The sequence below is a fragment of the Solanum lycopersicum genome, chromosome 12, assembly GCF_036512215.1.
Source record: "Solanum lycopersicum chromosome 12, SLM_r2.1".
Lineage (NCBI taxonomy): Eukaryota > Viridiplantae > Streptophyta > Magnoliopsida > Solanales > Solanaceae > Solanum > Solanum lycopersicum.
The window spans coordinates 29,593,434-29,615,556 of NC_090811.1; positions in this window are offsets into that span (position 1 = coordinate 29,593,434).

Consider the following 22,123-nt stretch of genomic DNA (forward strand, 5'->3'; position numbering starts at 1 on the left):
AGGCGGTAAGCCACATATATTTCGATTTTTTAATATATAAAATACACAAATAAATATAATTGTATAAGATTAAGAAAAGATGGTTGTAAAAGAACTTATTACTTATACATGATCAACACCTTACCCAATATAATCACACACATAAAGTTTGAAACTATCTCTACACACGCACGTACGCATGCGTGCACAATCTCACGTTCGCACGATGCACACATGCATTAATTACGAGAAAAGACACACGTTGAGCAAGGAAGCAACTACATTCAGCCAATCAAATTGATTATTTGACATAGACATTAGAATTGCTTAAAACATGATGTTTCTATTGCTAGTTCTGCCTAATTCTTATTCAATTAACCAAACTATGCAGGTCTTTTACATAGATAGATACATGTTAAAACTCACAATTGAAATATAAATAATTAAAATGGGATACAATAAAATCGCAAACGACAAAAATTAAAATGTGTTACAATTAAATCACAAGCGACAAGAATTCAAAAGTGGTGTAATTGTCCAATACAATTTTTTAATAAATGTACTTTTATACAAAAATAAGTAAACAAAGGTGAATTTTAGTTAAAAAAAAACAGATTTTACTTTTGTCATTTTTTCAAAATAATATGTACTTTTTGTTTTATTTAGTGATTTTTTTACCCACAACTTCTATTCATAGATATTAAACTCTAGCTTAATCATTAAGTAATAAATTTGTACTCAAGTATTAAATCTAAGTTAAAAGAAGCTACACAATAGTTATACCAAATCACATTATTTTTTATAATACTTAAGTGATGTAACTATTGTGATATTACATATTTATTAATCATTTTAAGCTTCGAAATAATATAACAAAAATAGATTCACTCATAACAAGTGAAAGATAGTTCGATTTTAGACTGATTTTAGCATGTGTGGTAAGTCGCATGTATTTTATTTCTTTAATATATAAAATATACAAATAAATAAAATTGGTATAAGATTAAAAAAATATCGTTGTAAAAGAATTTATCGTGTATACATGATCATCAACTTATCCCATATAATCACCCACATAAAATTTGAAATTATTTCTAAACACACGCACACATGTGCACACAATCTAACGCTCACACGCGCGCAGACACACATGCATTAATTATGAGAAAAGACATGTTGAGTAGGGGAAGCAGTTACATTTAGCCCCTATACTTGATTGTTTGACATAGACATTAGAATTGCTAAAACTTGATGTTCTATTGCTAGTTTTGCCTAATTTCTTTCAATTAACCAAACGATGCAGGTCCTTTTATATCGATAGATACATATTAAAATTCATTAATTGAAATTCGAATGATTAAAATGTGTTACAATTAAATCGCGAACTACAAGAATTCATAAGTGATGTAATTGATTAGTACAAGTTTAATTTATTTTTTATAAATTCACATTATATACACAAAATTAAGTAAACGGAGGGGTATTTTAGTCCAAAAAAGGAATTACGACATCACACATTTGTGATTCTCCAAAAAAATAATATGTATTTTTAATTTTATGTTAGTGAAATTTTATTCCCACAACATATATTTATAGATATTAAACTCTAGATTAATCATTAACTAATAAATTTTTGCTTAAGTATTAAATTTAAGTGACAAAAAACTACACAATAGTTACATAAAATCACATTAGTTTTATCATACTTTAAGTGATTAACTATTGTAACATTACATATTTATTAATCATTTTTAATCGTCTAAACAATAAAAAAAATATACTCTTAACAAGTGAAAGATAGTCCGCTTTCAGACTAATTTTATCATGTGTGATAAACCACATATTTTTTATTTTTTAAATATATAAAATATACAAATAAATATAAATTGTATAAGATTAAAAAAGGATGATTGCAAAAAAATTTATTATCTTAACATGATCAACAACTAAACCAATATAATCACACATATAAAATTTGAAACTATCTCTACACATACACGCACACATGCGCACACACAATCACACACACGCAAACACGCATTAATTCAAATAAAAGATACATGTTGAGCAGGGGAAGCAATTACATTTTGCCCCTCTACTTGATTGTTTGATATAGACATTAGAATTGCGAAAAACTTGATATTTTTATTGTTATTTTATCGTAAGTTCTTGTCAATTAACCAAACTATGCAGATCCATTATATAGATAGATACATGTGAAAACTCATTAATTGAAATTTAAATAATTTAAATATTTTATAATTAAATCGCAAATGACAAGAATTAAAATGGATTACAATTAAATAACAAGAGACAAAATTTCATAAGTGATGTAATTGACCAATACAAGTTTAATTAATTTGTTATAAATGTGCAGTATCTTATACAAAATTAACTAAATGAAGGTGAATTTTAGTATTTAAAAAAAAGAAAAATTCATATTATACATTTATTTTTTATTTTATGTTAGTGAATCTTTTTCCCACAACATCGAATCATAGATATTAAACACAAGCTTAACCATTAACAAATAAATTTGTGCTTAAGTCTTATATCTAAGTGAGAAAAATCTACAGGATCGTTACACCAAATCACACTAGTTTATCCTTCTTAGGTGATACAACTATTGTGATATTACATATTTCTTAATCATTTTAAGCGCCAAAACAATATAAAAAAATTAGATACATCTAATATATGAAAGATAGTCCAATTTTAGACTAATTTTAGCATTTGTGGTAAGACACATGCTTTTTATTATAAAAATGTACAAATAAATATAAATTGTATAAGATTTAAAAAAGGTGGTTGTAAAAGAATTTATTATCTTTACATGATCAACAACTGCCACGACCCAAAATCACAACTCGTGATGGCACCTATAATTCCAACCGATAGATAAGCCAATCAAATAATTTTACCAATTCAATTAAATATTTTAAGTAGAAAGAGAAAAGAAAACATAATATCCAATCACTAAGTCATTTACAAGTATGAAATGTGGCAACCTAAATTACTATCCCAAGATTTAGTGTCACAAGTACAAGAGCTTCTACAATAAGATACAAGTTCAAACTAATATGAAAATCTAAACATAGGAAATAGCCTATCAAAATACCAAAATAACCTAATAAATATAGGTAGATTGAAGGTGTGGGCCGCAGTATCCCGAGCAGCGCACTAAAATTTCATCTAATCTCAACTAATATTCAAACCTCAAGGAATGTGCCCAAAATTAAAATCCAATCTGCAGCACAAAAGAGTGCAACAAGTGTAGTGTGAGTACAAAAATACGTGTCCCCAACATATCTCATTAACCGACAATGAAGAAGTAGTGACGGGAGTTTATATATAAAAAATAATTCCTTCATTATACAAGTCTAAATTACACTTACGGTCGAGTTTCATCAAATATCAATTACTTTCCAATCACCAAATAAACACATAATCATCAAGAATGAAGAATGTCATGAGATGCAATGCAATATGACACCATGAAATGATATGTCTCAAAATATCAAGTACTCACTCAACTGTATATACATGATATTCCTCGGAAATACATTGAGAGTTCATGACCCATGGGAGATTCATGAGGTCCATATACCAACACAAATGATCTTCAGTGTCTGTGCGGACAATCTCAACACACTATCATAAAATCAAACAATTTCCGCACGGACGGTCTCCATTACCAAAATTATTGTCTTAACATCTCATAATCCCAAAAAGGCGATCTCCACGCGCCCAACTTATACTCAATCTCATGTCAATACATGTACACAATATTATTTCAACAAAGGGAATGATGATGCATCTCAATCAATCAATATCATCTGTCCGCCACAAATTTTTGTAAGCGCCAAAATTAACTGCAAGCAAAATAAATAAAAAAAAATAATATTATTTTATTAATGAATCATTGTGAGTATAATTACATTGCTCTCTTGATTCTCTCTCCTAAGTTTCTCCGCGATTCGAGGGCCTTCAGTAGTGTATTTCCCGAATTTGTTGGATGATATAGATCTCCTTGATATGTTGTCGATTTCCAGGACGTCGAAAAGCGCTTTGTCGTTGTAAGTCGATCTCCGGAAAGAACTCCGTTGATCACTATTTTGAAGAACTATTGATGTTGATGTTGTAGCTCTCTCCAATTTGCTGAATGTTTGTTGAAGAGTTTTCTGGATCTCCCTTTAATGTCATGTCTGTCCCCTATTTATAGTTGTAAGGAGTGAACAAGGTTGCTTGTGATTGGCAAAAACATGTCATTTTTACACTTGGTGCATTTAGATTTGTTCTTGCATTTGACTGGGGCTACCACCTCATTTGGACACGTGGCGTAACCTTGTTGTTCTTGGATGCCTAGTTACTGTGACACATGGCATGAGTTTGTGATTCAAGGTGAAATGAACTTGGATTTGAATTTAATAAGATGAACTTATTTATTTGTAAACCCCAAATTAATTATTCATCCCAAACGAATGAATTTAATTCAAATTTTGTATGAATTTGATCAAATACAATTTATGTGTCTACAAATCCTCTTTACTTCGAGACTTGTCGACAGAGAGCTTGCCAAAATTTAGCGACAAGACTTAAAGTAGTCATGAATGTGTTTTTTTCCTGAGACTTGTCAACGTGTAGGCTTGCTGAATTTTAACGACGAAAGTTAAAGTCTTTTTGAATGCATATTCATATTTTTAGACTTCTCTGCGTGTAGGCTTGCCGAATTTTGAAGACGAAAGTTGAAGTCTTCCTGATAAAATAACCACGCCAATATGTTGAGGTCAACCTTTACCATAGTCTTCATGACAATAGTCTCTAATTTGTAAGAGGTCATTTGACTTTCAGTTTATCAACTCATTTTCGCCTTGAAGTGGTTCAAGATCTTGAAGACTTTCGCATGACATTTCTTCATGGTGTGGTAATTTCATTTGGGTCATCACTACGAAAGGACCGCCAACAATGAGCAAGGATTGCGTCCACAAGCTTGACTGGTGATAGAGACCTTGTGGTTTCGACGTAAATTTTAAGCTTTCACTTGAATAGAACACAAGGAATTCAAATTCTCATGACGCTAGTCTTTCTCCTTCGGGCATATTTTTTCATGTAGTTTCTGAGAAAACTTTACCATAATTTGCTTTTTATGGGATTTCCATAATTTGATTTCCATGAAAAATTTACATAATTTAATTCTGATGAAAACTTACCATAATTTGGTTTCTACTGAATTTTTCTAATTTGATTCTCACGGAGAATTTTCATAATTTAATTCTTATGAAAAATTACCATAATTATTTTAAATGGTATTTCCATAATTTGATTCCCATGAAATTTTTTTCTTAATTTAATTCCTATGAAACTTACCATAATTTTCATACTTTGAAGTAAATAAACTTTCCATCATTATAATTTTCCATAATTTGTAGGAATGAAATCGGTGTCTCCTAATTTTGACAGCTATATATACCCGTATTCGCATTGCCGATTCATCAAGTCCAATTGAGCCCTCTCAAATTCTTTTCCAACTTTGATTTTCACCACCCCTTTTCAGCTCAGCACAACTTTGGTAGAAAATTCATATCTCATTGTAGAAATATGAAAATTGCGATCCATTTAATTTTTCTGAAACTAGACTCGCAGAGCTACAATATATCCGAAAATCATGGTCAGAAGATTCTCCAATTTACTCAAGTGATTTTTTAACTCAGCCTAAAATTCTGATGATCTAAATGCATCAGCTTTACGCGACTTCGCGAAAAATTCATACCTCAGTGTAGAAATAGCGAAATCACAAGACGTTTCTGGTGATGGAAAGGAAATTCATAGGGATAAATCATATACGAAAACCACAATTACATCACCTCTGTGTTGATTCAGTTCTCTATTTGAAATCAGCCTTTCACCTGTCGCAAAAATTTGAGGTTACCCCCTTTACTTTGGACTTATTCTTAATCTAAATTTTTCATTTTTGTTTAATATTTTCGCAGATACTTGATAGAGAAATACAACTCACAATGAACTTCCGCTTCCGAGATTCACCGCAGCCTCTTCTTGAAATAGTGGGCGACGACCAACAAAATTCAAATTTCTAATTCTGGAAGTTCAGTCTCCTGCTATCGGCGTCTTCTCTCTTGTTAGTGGGGTATATGACGAATCTCTTCTACTTAAAGAATGGTCAAAAATGGATACCAACGATGTTATGAGAAACCTCTCAAGAAAGGCTACTAGCATGAAAGTTTCTTTACTGAAATCCACAATTCATCATGATGCATCATCTTCCAGATCTTCTCATTCTGATGGAAATTTCAACAATTGGTGTGTTTCCTCTTCTAACTTCGGCACTTTTTGATACACCTGCCTACTGGAATGGGTAGAGGACATGCTGCCCCTCACAAGGAGATTTTGGAATTCATCAAACTCTATGACACTATATATACTTCTTTGTTCACATACGACTATGACGACAATGTACTCCATGCTTTTTGGGAACTTTGGCGTCGTCTACGAATACACTTTCTACTTTCATTGGAGAGATGTCCATATAACTTTGGGATTTACAAGCCATTGCAGGTCTCCCATACAAGAGCATTTTATAATGAAGTCATTCCCTCGACGAAAGAATTGACACAGAAAGATACTCAAAACGAATTGCTTCTTCCCCAAAGTTGTCGATATTTGTTTATGGCCTTCTACAGATTAGCGAAAGATGGTCTCCAAGAGGTGTTCGTCCATGATTGGGTGAAGTTTTAGTTTAGAGGAACTCATAGATATGTCGAACCTCCGCTAAAGGTGTCAAAGGTACGATCCACAAAGAAAAGATTGAACCACAATCCTTCTGGACACATTGAATCAAACTTCCTGTCGCGAACTGATAAGGATAATGCCCTCTTTATCAAGTTAGATGTGAAAAAATTTCTTAGAGATGATACATACTTGGCAGAGTTCTTTGCTTGTTGGGTTTGCAAATTTGTGCTTCCGAATAAGAAAGTCAACATTGTGCGCGCTAATGTTTTTAAAGTTGCGATCTTGATGGCTCATGGAAAGAAATCCTCCTTAGCAGTCCCTGTTCTTGAAAGCATATATCGCGGCCTAAGAGAAATATCTACTTCTTCAAACTTGAGTATGGAAAATATAATTTTCCCGATACACTATATATATGGTTGGCTTGGGTAATACTTTGGGACTCATCATCGCGTCAATCGTTCACATCGATCGATACCTCTCTGCAAAATTTATGGCGAGAAATGGCAAAGTGTTTTGATTTTACTGAAGCCCAAAAGTTATTTCAATAGGATGATGCCCGTCACCTCCATCATCCAACAATGCTGCAAGGGAGGTATTTGAACCTTACTGATAATGGAAAGCTTTCAAATTCGTGGAACAAATATGTCATAGGCCTTCGTTCAGGTTATGTAACCCTTAGGCATGATTCAAATTTCATTGTGGAATCCTACATCCCTGTTAGATTTAGTCGACGATTTTTTTTGTCAAAATGTCCCTGGAGATCTTATGGAGCTTCCTTACGATGGTACATTGTTAACATTGGTGCAACTTTGGAATTCTTCTTTTCGACTCAATACCTTTTCTAAATTTATGATTCCAACGTGCCTATTGGAGGGTGCTCCTTTAATGACTCGCGAGTATGTAGACTGGTGGCCATCCCAAATGATGAATACTTCCTAAGGAAACCTCCGCATCATATTGAAGAAGAGAAAGAAAGACTTCACATCCACGTCATCTAAAGAGGATTTTGATCAACCAAAGGAAAAGTCACTTCTTTTTTCTAAACCTCAAGCGAAGTCAAATGATACTTTGCAAGTCTCTAAGACCTCATCCAAGTCCAAAACCTTGAAAGATGGGGATGTGCCTGCAAAATCAAAATCTAGGCGCCTTACATCAGCCTCAAAGGCGACTTCACTAGCTTCCAAAGTTGTCCATGGTTCTTCTACAAATGAATTTCATGTATCATCAGACAATGATAATGGCCGAACGTCAAACCTTGAGATGCCTTATGATGAAATTTCTCTTATGTATGCTTCACCAAATGGTGTTGGATGACCCAATGTGTCTTCTAGTCCAATGGATCGTCACTGGAATCGTCAAAAAAGAAAGGCACAAGAGCTAGATGATGTTTGTCGTGGTATTGACATTTTAGATGCCATTGTCATTGGTGATAACGACTTTGTTGATGAAGATCCGAACTCGACATCTATGTTTGAATTAGCAAAACAAGTAAGGCCCTTTTTTTTTCTCTTTTTTATTTTTTTTGAATATGATCATATTTTCATTTCTTATAATAATTTTTTTTAGTTGGACCTTCAAGAATTATATGGTGACGACTTTAATAGTGGCACGGTTACATATTTCACAGTAGATCTTAATGATCTTGATGCGGCTGTAAAAGACTTTCGTTCTTCCATTAATGATGTGATGCCTTCATCGGAAGTAGTTCCACCAAGAAAATCACCTTCTAGTGACATGATGCCTTCATTTCGACGTGGTGCTCCTACTTTTGAGCCATAAGAAACCATTTACCGTGCCAAATCATCCTTTGTTTATGAGATGCGGGACGCTTTGTATGGATGGATTACACAATTTTTCTTAGGTTCTTCGAATGACTTTACAACATTAGAGTCAAATATCATTTCAACTCTTGATGAGATTAGAAAGGTAAACATTATTGATGTCTCTTCTTTGGAGGATCATGTAGAAAATTTCAAGTCGTACACAGAGTATGATACTTTAAGATTATCAAAGATAACTAAAGAATCACATGAAAAGGCCCTCTCTGATGCGCAATGCCGTCTTGACAGTGCAAAGTTGACACATGAAAAGTTGGATGTATCTATGGAGAAACTTTAAGCAACTCTAGAAGATGTGGATAAAGACTTAAAAGCCTTATCTTTCAAGAAAAAGAAGGTCACCGAGCTCATTAACAAATATCAAGAGAAGTTGTCCAAAAGTCGAGATAATGTCACCACTATGGAGCGCGAGAATTATACCATTGAGGCATTAATATGATGTCTAACGATGATATTAAGAGACTAGCCAACATAGAAGAGGAAATTGAGAAAAGTCGCCAAGAAATCATAAGTTTCAAGCTTTTTCCTTAGTTAGTTTTTTTATTTATTTGCTTAGGATTTTCTTACTCTCTCATTATGGTGTAGTAGTTCTTTTTTTATTGTTAAGCAATAAAATAGGGACGAATTTTATTCTCTTGAATTTTGAATTTTTGATTGTTTGTTTCCACGAGACCCCTTTCTTTGGGAAAAGGACTCCATATGCTAGCATTTATTTGAGGATTGCAACAAAACGTTACTTTTTAAGCTTTCTTCAACTTTGCGCACACGTGGAAGAAAATTTGTAGCCTGAAGTAGGAGCATCAAAATAATGAGCTTCTTTTTTCATTGGAAAGACAACGTAGAGATATTCAATCTGTATAAAAATAAAATCCATGGGATTTATAATTTAGTACAGATTTGAGTTTGAAGTTGGCTCAAAATCTGCATGCTTGAATCTTCAGCTTTCTTCAGCTTTGCGCACATGTGGGAGAAAATTCATAACGTGGAGTAGGAGCATCGGAATAATGAGATACTTTTTTATGGAAATATAACCTCGATAGCTTCAATGTGTATAAAAATCACATCCATGGGATTTATAGTTTACTACAGATAGGAGTTCGAAGTTGGCTCAAAATCTGTGTGCTTGAATCTTCAGCTTTGGTATCTTCGGGAGTAAATCAATAACTCAGCGTAGTTCCTCGAAGTGATGTGATTCTCGTTCCGTTGAAATCATAACTCATAGACGTACAACACATAAAAATCACAACTAAAAAATTTCCAGATTAACTCAGATATCTTTTTAAAGTCATCTCAAATTCTGCTTCACTAAACTCTTCTGCTTTGAGCAACTTTGGGAGAAAATCAATAACGCGGCGTAGGAGTCTATAATTTTTTTTAAGTTGACTATATTCCCGGAATGTCATTTTCTGAACTTTGTGTGCTCTTGACTACAACAAATGACTTTCTCTTGAACTTGGAGTGTTCAAATAATGATTTTTACGCCTATACCATTTCAACATAGATCTTTGATCTGAAGGGTATTTTGATTTGATGTTGTAGGTAGAGAAATCCCTAGTTTTAAGTAACTTACTGAAGCATCAATAAATTACGCCAAATTATCCACATCGTAAGTAAAACACAAGTAGAATCGCAAGTCGCTTCATCCAATGCCAATGAATTCATCAGCTTGCCGCATATCAAATATTCAAGTCAAAATTCCTTTTTAATTGATTATATTAATACCCGAAGTTGACTCCAAATCTAGCATGTTTGATATGGAACTTTGAGATATCATAGTTGAAGATCCATGACTCAATGGTAGGAGTTTCTGTTTACAAGCTTCTTCTTTTTTGTTGCAGATAGGGCTTCAAGAATCTTCTACTTTGGTTGTTTGCGCCACGTTTGAACTCATTTACTAGCTACCTGATTTTTAAAGAGCTAGTGTGATGATAACGCAAGGCCACCAAACCCTTTTTTTTACTCATTTGACTGAACTTAAAGTGATTACTCCAAGCGCCTACGTACCTCGGTGAAGAGGATCAAGTCATATCGTAGTTCAAGATTATGAGTTTTATTTTATTTTTTGCTTTTTTTGGGCTGTACACTGTTTATACTCTTGGGGAAAGGAGTAACATGCAATTTATGCTCATACCTTAAGGAGCGTAACCAACCTTTATAGGAAGTACTACTTCACATCTTCTGGTGTAAGAAGTGCACTAATGAAGATTGGACGTGGATCTTCCTGAGTGCCTAGATTTAGTTCCTTGAGGTTCTCTACGGTTGATTGTATTCCATCTTCGAGTTGATGGGGATCCTCTTGGATATAATCATTTGTATCATCAACGTTTGGATCTTCTTCCACTGTTATGTGATAAGATGATTATGTCAAGTTTGAATCTTCCACCTCACTTCCCACGAAAACTGTGATGGCTTTATCTTTCTCCTTCTTGGTTTATCCATGAAATTGGTTGGTGACAACAATTGTGCTTCTTTTCCCTTCACAGAACCATCAGTTGTGATTGACAATACAACCTTTCTCTTCATACGTGATGAGAAAATACTATGGATCTCCTTGTCGTCAATTACGTCACAAGAATCTTGATTTTCATGCTCCAACAACCTCTTTTTGGATAATGAATTTCTTTTGGTTCCCAAGCGATGAAATATAGAAGTATTTGAGGTGGTGGCATATTCGTTCACTTCTTTAGAAGGTCCTCTTTCATCCCTGTGGCCCAATCTTTCTAATTCAGAATCACGAGGTGTCAGTGTTGCAATGTGTTCAAACACTGAAGTTCATCATGGTTTTTTGCCCTCCTTAGCTTCCTTTGCATTTTCTATATAGGTGTAGTGAGATGAAGTTATTTCTTTCCCCTTATTAGATGAAATCCGAATAGGCTCCGACAAGTTGAATCCTAACCCAAACATAGGAGTGGTGACATGGTATCCTTGCTTTCTCAACTGCATTTGAGACTTTGTAAGCCCGTGAATCTTTTCACCAGTGACTTGATCCTTAACTTCTCTTAACTTTGATGGATTTGAGAAATCATAGCGTGATTTTTCAAACAATGTGAAGACCTTTTGATAAAAGTTCCCTTTAATTTTACAAACTTGCCTATTGCCTTTCGAGGGCTCCAAAGAGATACACGGGACTTGTGCGACTGGATAATCATATTCTTCTTCTTGGAATGTTATATGAATAAGTTCCTTCCTCAGTGGTTGTACTTGTTGAGTGCATTCCTCTAGTAGAGGTTGCCCCTTTTTTCAATATTCACGTGGAATGTAGCAAAAAATTAGTTGCTCGCCGGTCATATCAGTCTGCAAGTTTCCTTTAGTTTGTGAAAGCTTAATATAAACCTCTTCCATACTCTTCTTAGACATCTTGATAGCGGCCCAATGAACTTTACTATCTTCGAGATCAATTGGGTCGGATTCTACATGTTCCTCCATATTTCCTTTTCTATTGCATCTGCAAATATGACTCCGTCTCAGTGAAAGGATTGATGTCTGCATCTATTTTGATGACTTCACCATCTTACATATACGTTATGCACTGATGCAAAGTAGATGGTAAAACTCCATCATGAACCCAAGGATGTCTGAGAAACAAGTTTTATGATGTTTTGGCATCTTTGACATGAATCAAAGTGTTTGATTTCACGTCGCCAATGGACATCCTAAATGAATCTTCCCTATGGATCGTTGTCCTCCCAGATTGAAACCTTGAATCATTAGGTTACTTTTGGACTATTAATCAATGGATATCCCAATTTTTTTCAGAACAACTTTTGGCATGATATTGATTGCCGAACCACCATCGATTAGTATGAGATTAAGATGTTGTTCTCAAATAGACCCTAAAACAAACAAGGGCCTATTATATATATATTAGACCCTAACAACAAGTCATCATCTATAAAGGATATTGTAGCACAACATGGGGCAACTTTTTCATTAGTTTGATGTTCTTGTGTTATTGTTGGATGATGCTCACCTTCGCTTCCCTTTGTTTCGTCTGTGCTGGAAATAACATGTGTTGCACCAATTTGACTACCGCAAAAGAATTTTTTAGGAAAGAATTCATCCAATGTTATGGGACTTCGATCCTTCTGCGATGAAGAACCATTGATCTTTCAGCTAGTACAAAGCTTGACGCTTTCTGATGGTTGTAGTTGATTCACATCACTCTTTCTTGCTCTTATCTTAGGAAGTAGTATTCTAAGAATTGTTTGATGTCTTCGCTTCTTAGAAATAACAAAAGTCCAAACATAAACTTCATTTACTTTGTGGTTGCCTATCTCTAGTGAACCCTCAAGAGTTTTCCTTGGAACATCAACTTCAGTAGGTGCTAAACTTCTGAATCTCAAGAAGGTGGTGTTTGGAATAGATGATGAACTTGAGCAGTTCTTTTGATTTGATGCTACACTAGCATGATTTGCCTCCACCATTTCATCTTGGTAAATGATGATTTTTCCTTCACTTACCAATATCATGATTTCCTCATTCAAGATAAAACATTTACTTGTCGGGTGTCCAAGGAAGCGATGAAACTTGCAATATCTAGGATCACCAACCTTGTTAATATCTTCAGGACTCTTTGACTCGGGAAGATCAATAACCTTCTTAGCTAGCAATTCCTCAAGAATCATAGGTACATCTGAAAAATGGGTAGACCTTTGCCTCTAATTCCTACAAGGTTGGAAGTCGTCTCTCCTCTCTTGGATATTGACTTAGGGCTTCCTCTTCGTTTAGTTTACTCTTGGTGGTGAATTTTACAGAAGTTCTTTCACTGCCATAGATTCCTTAGTCTGGATCTTTGAGGTCATACCTTTCTAGAACTCTTTCTCTTTCTTTGTCAGATCAGCAAAAGGAGATGCCTTCCTATGACTTGTGATGTTCAACTCCATGTCATGTTCTTGTGTATCAAATTCTAAATTTATTTGTTTTATTCCTTGTAGTATTTATATAAGTCCCTAACGCATACCTTGAATGCATATTTCCACAACAAATATTTCAGAATGACAATCTTTGCAGTCCAAACTCAATGATCTCCATCGATTAATGTAATCCACCAATGGCTCATCCTTTCTTTGCCTAGTGCTGGTCAACTCTATCATGGTTACAGTTCGGCGAGTACTATAGAAACAATTAAGGAATTCCTTCTGGAGTTTCTCCCAACTATCAATGGACTCGTGTTCCAATTTGATGTACCAGTTGAATGCATTCCCTTTCAGCGAACGAACAAACTGTTTTATCAAAATGTCACCATGTGTTCCAACACTGCTACGAGTTTCAACAAAGTGGGCGATATGTTGCCTTGGGTTTCCTTTGGCATCAAACTGTTGTAGCGTTGGTGGTTGATAGTTTGTCGGCATGGATAAACATTCTATCCATCTAGTATATGGCTTGGGTAATACAAGGAACTTTGTGGTTTTTCGCCATATTGAGCCCTGATAGTGTTCGTTATCATGTCTTGTAACTATCGCACAGATAGTGTAGCAACTGAAGCAGATTGTTTCTCCTTTTGAAACTTTGACTTTGCTAGAGATTCCTCAACGTCCTTGTTTCGTTGATCAAAACCAGATGGACAAGTGGGATCGTGACTTGACTGTCCAGGTGTAAAGGCCTCCAACTTGTTTATAAGTTGAGCAATATGAAGATTTTTGTCATCAACAACTTTCTTTGAGGCCTCAATGGCTTGCTCCATCATCGCAAACTTCTCGTCCATGTCAGTTGAGTCTGCCATCAAAGCACTGAAATTCATTGAAGTTGGAGAATCCACTGAATCTTCGGAATCACCAAAGCTGGAGCTAATTTTAGAAGATTCTCCGAAGAATACGGATGCAAGATTTCCCCTAGGTGTTGCACTAACAACTATCTTATGATAATTGTTTCTTTTCATCGCCTCCAAAGAAGTGAAGTATTCAGATCCATCTAGCGCACTGTTGTTGAACTTACGCCTAATAATCGGGATAACATGACTGAGACTAGCAGATAAGACATCTATAGAGTCCTTGTCAGAAAAATCACAACTCTTTCTAAACGCCATTGTAGTAGTAGCCTTTGTAGTTTCTTATTTGCAAGATAAATAAATGAAGAGCATAATCGGTCCCAATGGGCGTGCCAAATTTGTTCCCAACAATTTTTTGTACGCACCGAAAAAATTAACTGCAAGCAAAATAAATAAAAGAAAAAAATGTTATATTATTAATGAATCATTGTGAGTACAATTCCATTTTTCTCTTGATTCTCTCTCCTAAGTTTCTCCGCAATTCAAGGGCCTTCAGTAGCATATTTCATGAATTATTGGATGATGTAGACCTTCTTGAGATGTTGTTGATCTTAGTGACACCGAGAAGCGCTTCGTCGTTATAAGTCGACCTCTGGGAAGAACTCCACTGATTACTCTTTCGAAGAACTATTGATGTTGATGTTGTAGCTTTCTCCAATATGCTGAATACTTGTTGAAGAGTTTTCTGGATCTCCCTTGAATGTCATGTTCATTCCCTATTTATAGTTGTAGGGAGTAAACAAGGTTGCTTGTGATTGACCAAAGGATGTCATTTTGACATTTGGTAGATTTTGATTTGTTCTTGCATTTGACTGGGACTACCACCTTATTTGGATACGTGGCGTAACCTTGTTGGTCTTGGATGCCTATTCACTATGACACGTGGCATGAGTTTGGGCTTCAAGGTGAAATGAACCTTGGATTTGAATTTAATGAGATGAACTTATTTATTTGTAAAGCCCAAATTAATTATTCAGCCCAAATGAATGGATTCAATTCAAATTTTGTATAAATTTGATCCAATACAATTTATGTGTCTACATGAGCATAATACATAACCATCTCAGTTATCACTACTATACGGGTACAATTGGAAAAAATACAATCACACAAAGAATTCAAGTCAATAATAAATTAGCTAATGCCAATATGCTTTTGCATTATCGGGTTTCAACCCACATTATATAGTAGTAAACTTTCTTTATATAACCGGTACTCGTACCAATACCCGTCACACCATTGGTACGTTACCCCTATATTTCACCCTTACCCATTATCTAATCCATTTTTGATTTTCAATTAGGAAAACGTCTTTCAACAAATATGAAAGTCTTAACATACCTTGTATATTGAAACACGTGTCACGAATTCTCAAAATTTTCCCTTTCCCTTTTGTAAAGCTTCCAAACGTTACCAACCTATCAATTATGCATAACTCGTAAGCAATTGAGTCCATAAACACTCATATTATTATATGTCTAACATAGACACACAAACTCACTCATAATTTAATTCAAGTTCCTAATCTTGATATCATTTATATTTCATCATATTTTCTAAATTTAAAGCCTAAGATTAAGTCCTAATCTCTCCAAATATCCTAATTTACTAATATTTATATGATATAGGACACCTAAAGTCTAATGGTTACAAGGAAATTCAACAGAATCCAAACATATATTTCCACAAAAAACAAGGGACATTACATTTTTTTTACAGCTATACATTTAGTTTTCTTCCAATATAGTCATTAATAATAACTTATCCAAACTACAAGTAATTTAAGTTGATATGAAATATGTACACTTGATCAATCGATCCATTATAAGCCATATAACATCAAACTTGCACAAGATACGTGGCAACCCTACCACAAAATTCATAGCAATATGTTTCCACTCCAACTCTAGTATAAGCATCATTAAGTCATACATTCATGCTTTTGGTGCTCATAATTTACTTGATAACAATTTAAACACAAGATACAAATCCAATCCCTTCATGCGATACTATTGATAATATTGCTTCAAGATAAAATATACCCCAATTGCCTCTGGATGAATAAAATCTAAACTATTGACCTCTTTCATGATTAATCTAGTCATCTCACATATTGGAATAACGTAATGAGATCCCTTATCCTTAAAACTCACTAACCACCAAGAATTTCTTCCTTGACTTCTCCTTGTAATATACCTTATCATAAGTCATACACGGCCATCGCCAAACTATTAAACACGAATCTTCTCCAATAAGCACTACCTCACCTCCATGTAACAAAGGTAGACGACTCATACTCACTGTATTTCAACCTAAGCTATCTACTATCACATTTGCTGTCCAAACAATAAACAATAATCATTCCATAGTCCTTGAGAAATTTCCATATCCATTGTATTAAATTTAGATTTCTCTTATTAAATATTATATTAAAATCCCTGCAATACACACTATAAATATAATGCCTCTACAATTTTAATACAAGCACCACCACCACCAATTATAAGCTATAACTAAGATAATTCTTCTCATGAATTTTCAATTATCTCGAAGCATAAGCTATCACTTACCTTTCTACATTAATACCCAACCAAAAGATAAATCGAAAGAAACACCACCCAAACACAACTGTTGTTCGGGACCTAAAACAATATCTTTCTGACCTCCAAATTCAATATCCACCATTCTAATCAACCACCAAGATGTCAGGAAGACTCAGTCCAAATTTCAGCCCGATCCAACGATAGTTAATTGGGGAACTCAATCTGAAGGTTGCTAGTCCGAGAAAAAGACTACAACAAAATAAAATTTTTTCTTTCTCTACTCTCTTGTTGAAAGCTCTCTAAAAAACCTTTCTTATGTGTAAATGTATTTCAAGAAAATACTAATGTGTAATTTAATTATTCTCTCATGACCCTCTCATTATAAAGTTGTGCTTTTCCTTACAAGTGAAACCCAACTACAAATAGGATAACAATTTCAATCATTTCCCTAATAGAATTGGAAATCAAATAAAGAGAAAAATTTCAATCTTTCTTCAAGTAGTATTAGGCCATGAGCCCTTTAGCTAGAATATGGGCAATAGACCAATATTGAGCTTTAGAAATCTCACATCACACACATCAAACCATTGGAAAGCCACCTACTACTAGGTTAAACTAGTCAATGCAGGTATAATAATTGAGATCACCATCTATACTAACCAATTAGGCCTAATAACTCTAAATATCGTAACTAAAATAATTCAGTCCCAATTTCAAATTGCCTCAGTTTTCTCAGGATCCCCCATACTACATTTCTTAATCACTACACATTTTAACTATGCCACCAAATTTATCGAAACACACTAAAAAGGGAATAGAGCTTAATTTTCTTTTGATTTTAAAGAATAATACTCAAATAATGCTCTTGATCCTTCCTACTAAGGGAGTATACCAATATATCATTGATGAAAATAATAACAAAGGAATCCCAAATGATAGAAACACCCAATAAAATATATTTGATCCAACAAAATTTCTTACACAACAAGTCTTGTTACTGTTCTTTCAAATTCACTGGAGTGTTTTAATAAGAAATGATAAAATAGGACAAGTGTCTAATTATAAGTCAATACTAACTTTTATATCAAACTCACATGGAATACCCTTAAAAACTCTTTTACCATTGTAATCAGTTTCAAAGGAGACATATCATCACTAGTATCACAAACATAAGACGAATAGGTGAAGCAAAACTTGTTACCACACATTGAAACTTCAGAGACAAAAAAATACCCTTCTTAAATGGGTACTGAGACTATTTTTCCACTTAAATTTTAAAATATCAGACATATTTGAAATTAATATGAAAGTATGATGTAGAGAAATTTACTGTATTTTCGATATGCTATTGAAGTTTACCACACTTAGAATTTTAAGTTTGTCTACGTGTCATGTACTACAAATCAACAACATAGTACCGATGTAATCGATTTACCACTAAGAAACATCTACCAGTCAAGAATATGTGCAAACATAAAAGAAGAGCTTCAAAGCATATTCAAATCCAGATAAGATATGTACATACGAAGTAGATCTACACTCGAAATAAAATTATAGTCAACCGAGGCATACTGAAATGATACTTTGAACAACCTTGATCATCCCAATACAACCAGAAATTTAGAAAATATATTTTTTTCAATCACCACGGTATTGGTATATGATCTACATAGAGATTCATTAAGAGTATGGATATTTCCCTAAATATGTCCTTGTATAGCTTCGTACATGTATCCCTTCCAAAATCCTTTAACTAAAGAGTTTTTCTCCCCTCCCCTCTTACTTTTAATGAATGTCGATGATCCTTAATTCCATATTTGAACATCTCCTCACACTATGAATTTTTATCACTAATTCTCATTAACCTCCCATTTAAATGTCCTAGCTAACTGATATTGAATTTAGCTTTTTATAATCTCTTGATATACTAGACTTACCCACCTTGTGACTTCTATCAAATGAATATTGATGCGGTCATCGTGCCATCCAACTTAAACTATTCAATTATCTCAAGTATACATCTACTCTACAGGATAAAAAGTAAATCTGTTATACGAATCTTATAACAAGTCTTACACTCTCAAAAGTAATTAGAAGTGATCACATTTTTTTGTCTTTTCCCTAACTCAACTTCTCCTCATAGTCCCTAACTCAACTTCTCCTCATAAAAGTACCAGAGCCATTATTCTATTATTTGATTAATTTATCTTCTTACTCTTACATTTCTCTTCAAGATATTTAACATTATACCGTTTCATTACTAAAATATTGACTTGTGATAAATATGGGTCATAAAACTATCTTAATGAATTCAAATAAAGTTCAAACATCTTGTCTAAATCAAACCTCAAAAAAACTCTTTTCACTAGCTACAACCTCGTAATTAATTCTTCGAATCACAAAAATCCTTACCAGGTTATTTAAAAACCGCAAAAAGTTCATACTATACCTCATAACATACTCTTCTACTAATAAGGTCGAATTTGAAAGTGTCTCCTTGCCATTGATGAGAGAATGAAACAAAGAAATTTTACCTTAAATCGAATCAAACACACAATAATGAATGAAATTATAGAAGTTTCCTAAAGTACTATAGCCTCTCATAGATAAGTAATGGATGTCTTCGTACCGATGCGCAACACTCTACTAGACTCAGCTCTTGTATTCGTGAGATCGATCAACCTAGGGCTCTGATATCAATTTTTCACGATAAAAAATTACAAGTCGTGATGGCACCCATGTTCCCGAGTGATTCCAAGCCAATACTTTTACAAATTTAATTCAATATCTTAAGTACAAGAGATTCTATAAAAGGATACAAGTCCAACCTAATATGAAAATCTAAACATAAGCAATATCCTATCAGAATACCAAAATAACCTAATAAATAGAGGTAGATTGAAGGTGTGAGCATGTAACACCCCAGAAAATTTTTCGAACTAAGACTCAAATTGTTCATCGTAATGAGTGAGATTTTACCAAGGAATTAAAATTTTCTTAAGTATTAAGGTCAATTCGCTAGATTTAGTACCAAGAGTTCCAAAAAGAATTGAATTGGAAATAGAAAAATCTGAAATTTTGCAAGTTAAGCTAAGTATGAGTTTTTCGTCAAATTCGAACGATCATAACTCCAAGTACAGGATGATATAGGTGTTCTACAAGATACCATAGGAAATATATTTTAATAATATTTCCAAAGTCGCCTAGTTTGCTAAATTTTGAGTTTGGATGAGTGAGATATGACCTTTTGAAGTTAGGCAATCCAATTACGAAAAGTTAGCCGAAAATAATGAAGGTTACTTTGTTCTTTTCCTTACCCAATCAGATTTAATTCATTTTTAGTAATAAATTAGGGTATAATACTTTTAGATTCAGTTTTATAATCCAAATAAACACGTTGGGTTTTAGTTGAGAGTTCAAGAAGAGGCAAAAAAAGAAAAGAGGAGAAAAAGGCAAGGATAAAGGTGTTCGACGACGTTCTTGAGTTTAGTTGCAGATTTTCGAAATGGGTTTAATACCTAATAGATATGTAAGCTTCCATAGTTATGGGTTAGTTCAACCACATGACAATCATGTATTTTTTCAGTGAAATTTCATGCTTAAAGTTAAAAGATTGGAGTTCTTGATGAGTTCTTGAAAGGTATTCTTGAAGTTCATTCTAAATCTTGTTGTGTTGGAGTTTTGATGATTTCTTCAGATATTTTAGTTTTGTTTCAAGTATATAAGAGTGTAATTAAGTTATGTATCAAATCCAAGTGATTGGGGAAGAAACTGTTCGAATTTAGGCGATTTGGGAGGAGAAAAGAAGCAAAAGTGTTTGGCAGAGTTTTTTAGGTTGGGGCATGGCATGGAGAGCCTGTCAGAGTGACCCAAACCCATCTATGTACATCAGGGTTTGACACCCCATGCACCTCATAGCCTAGGGTTGTCTATCAGTCTAGTTTGCCTCTGGTAGCTCCGTTTGAGTTCGTTTGAAGTGCACCTTCACTCCTTTTCGATTCTAACTAATCTAAGCTACTTAAAAACACCTAAAATAAGTCATAACATGATCATACACTTAAATTCATAATTTACATTCAAGGTAGAGTTGAGATTTAGTTTTGAGAATTCTTTCACACAATCTAAGAAAGTACTTTTGAGTCCAATTGATAAGTCTTCTACAACTTCTAGTAATTTGTTTTAAGATTCAAGCAAGTGAGTAGAAGAGTGAAGAGTATGTATTTATGAATCTACAATATTACCTAGATCCGTCATATCATGAACCATAATGCTTGTTGATAATTCACATTCAATAGAGAGTTAAGAGTAGAGCTCAAGAAAGTCTTTAAATTCAATTGTGAATTCTTTGAGATCCATCATTGATTTAAACTTAGTTTTGAGGAAGTAAATAAGAGAGTGAGAAACTCATATACATGAGTTCCATCTAGTTACTTAGACCTTTGAGTCGAGTTGTTCATGCCCATAACTTTTGCATGAATTCCATAATTGAGTATCATTGAAAGGAGTGGTATCTCAAAGTTTGAAGTCTTGAGTATTGAGTTCCTTATTTCTTTTGAGATTATACATGTAATCATTGGACTATTACATGTTATCGATGAAGTCCTTGAGTTGATTTGTTCATTCTCATGATTCCGCATGAACCTTATAAGTCGAACAATCATGAGTTGAGAAGTATCCTTGAGTTCTCGAGTTGAGTACTTCATGCTCATAATTCTGCATGAACCCTCCAAGTTAAATTCATGAAACCATCCACATGAGATCATGAACCTTGAAGCCATACTACAATTAAAGGAAAGTTAAGAGTCAAGTTTAAAAGTTAAGAAGCAAGTCAAAGTGAATTCTTAAAGTTTTCAAAGGGTCTTAAACAATCATTTTAACTTTGATTTAAGGCTAAAGTTACAACTCGAGCAAAGAAAAAAGAGTTGAGTTAAATTCTCAAAAGCTATAAGGGAACTAAATATTCCTTAAGAGTAAGTTTCAAGTCAAGAAAGAGTAAAGAGTTCATTTAAATTCTCAAAAGCTATAAGAGAACTAATTATTCCCTAAGAGTTCAGTTTCAAGTTAAGAAAAGAACAAGAGTTGAGTTCATTTCTCAAAAACTAAAAGGTAACTAAGTATTCCATAAAGGTTATAAATGTTTCACATTTAAGTTAAAAGGAAATTAATGTTTCACATTTAAGTTAAAAGGAAACTAAGAGTTCCAAAAGAGTTCTGAACTAAAAAGAGGAACATTGACAAAAAAAGAGCTT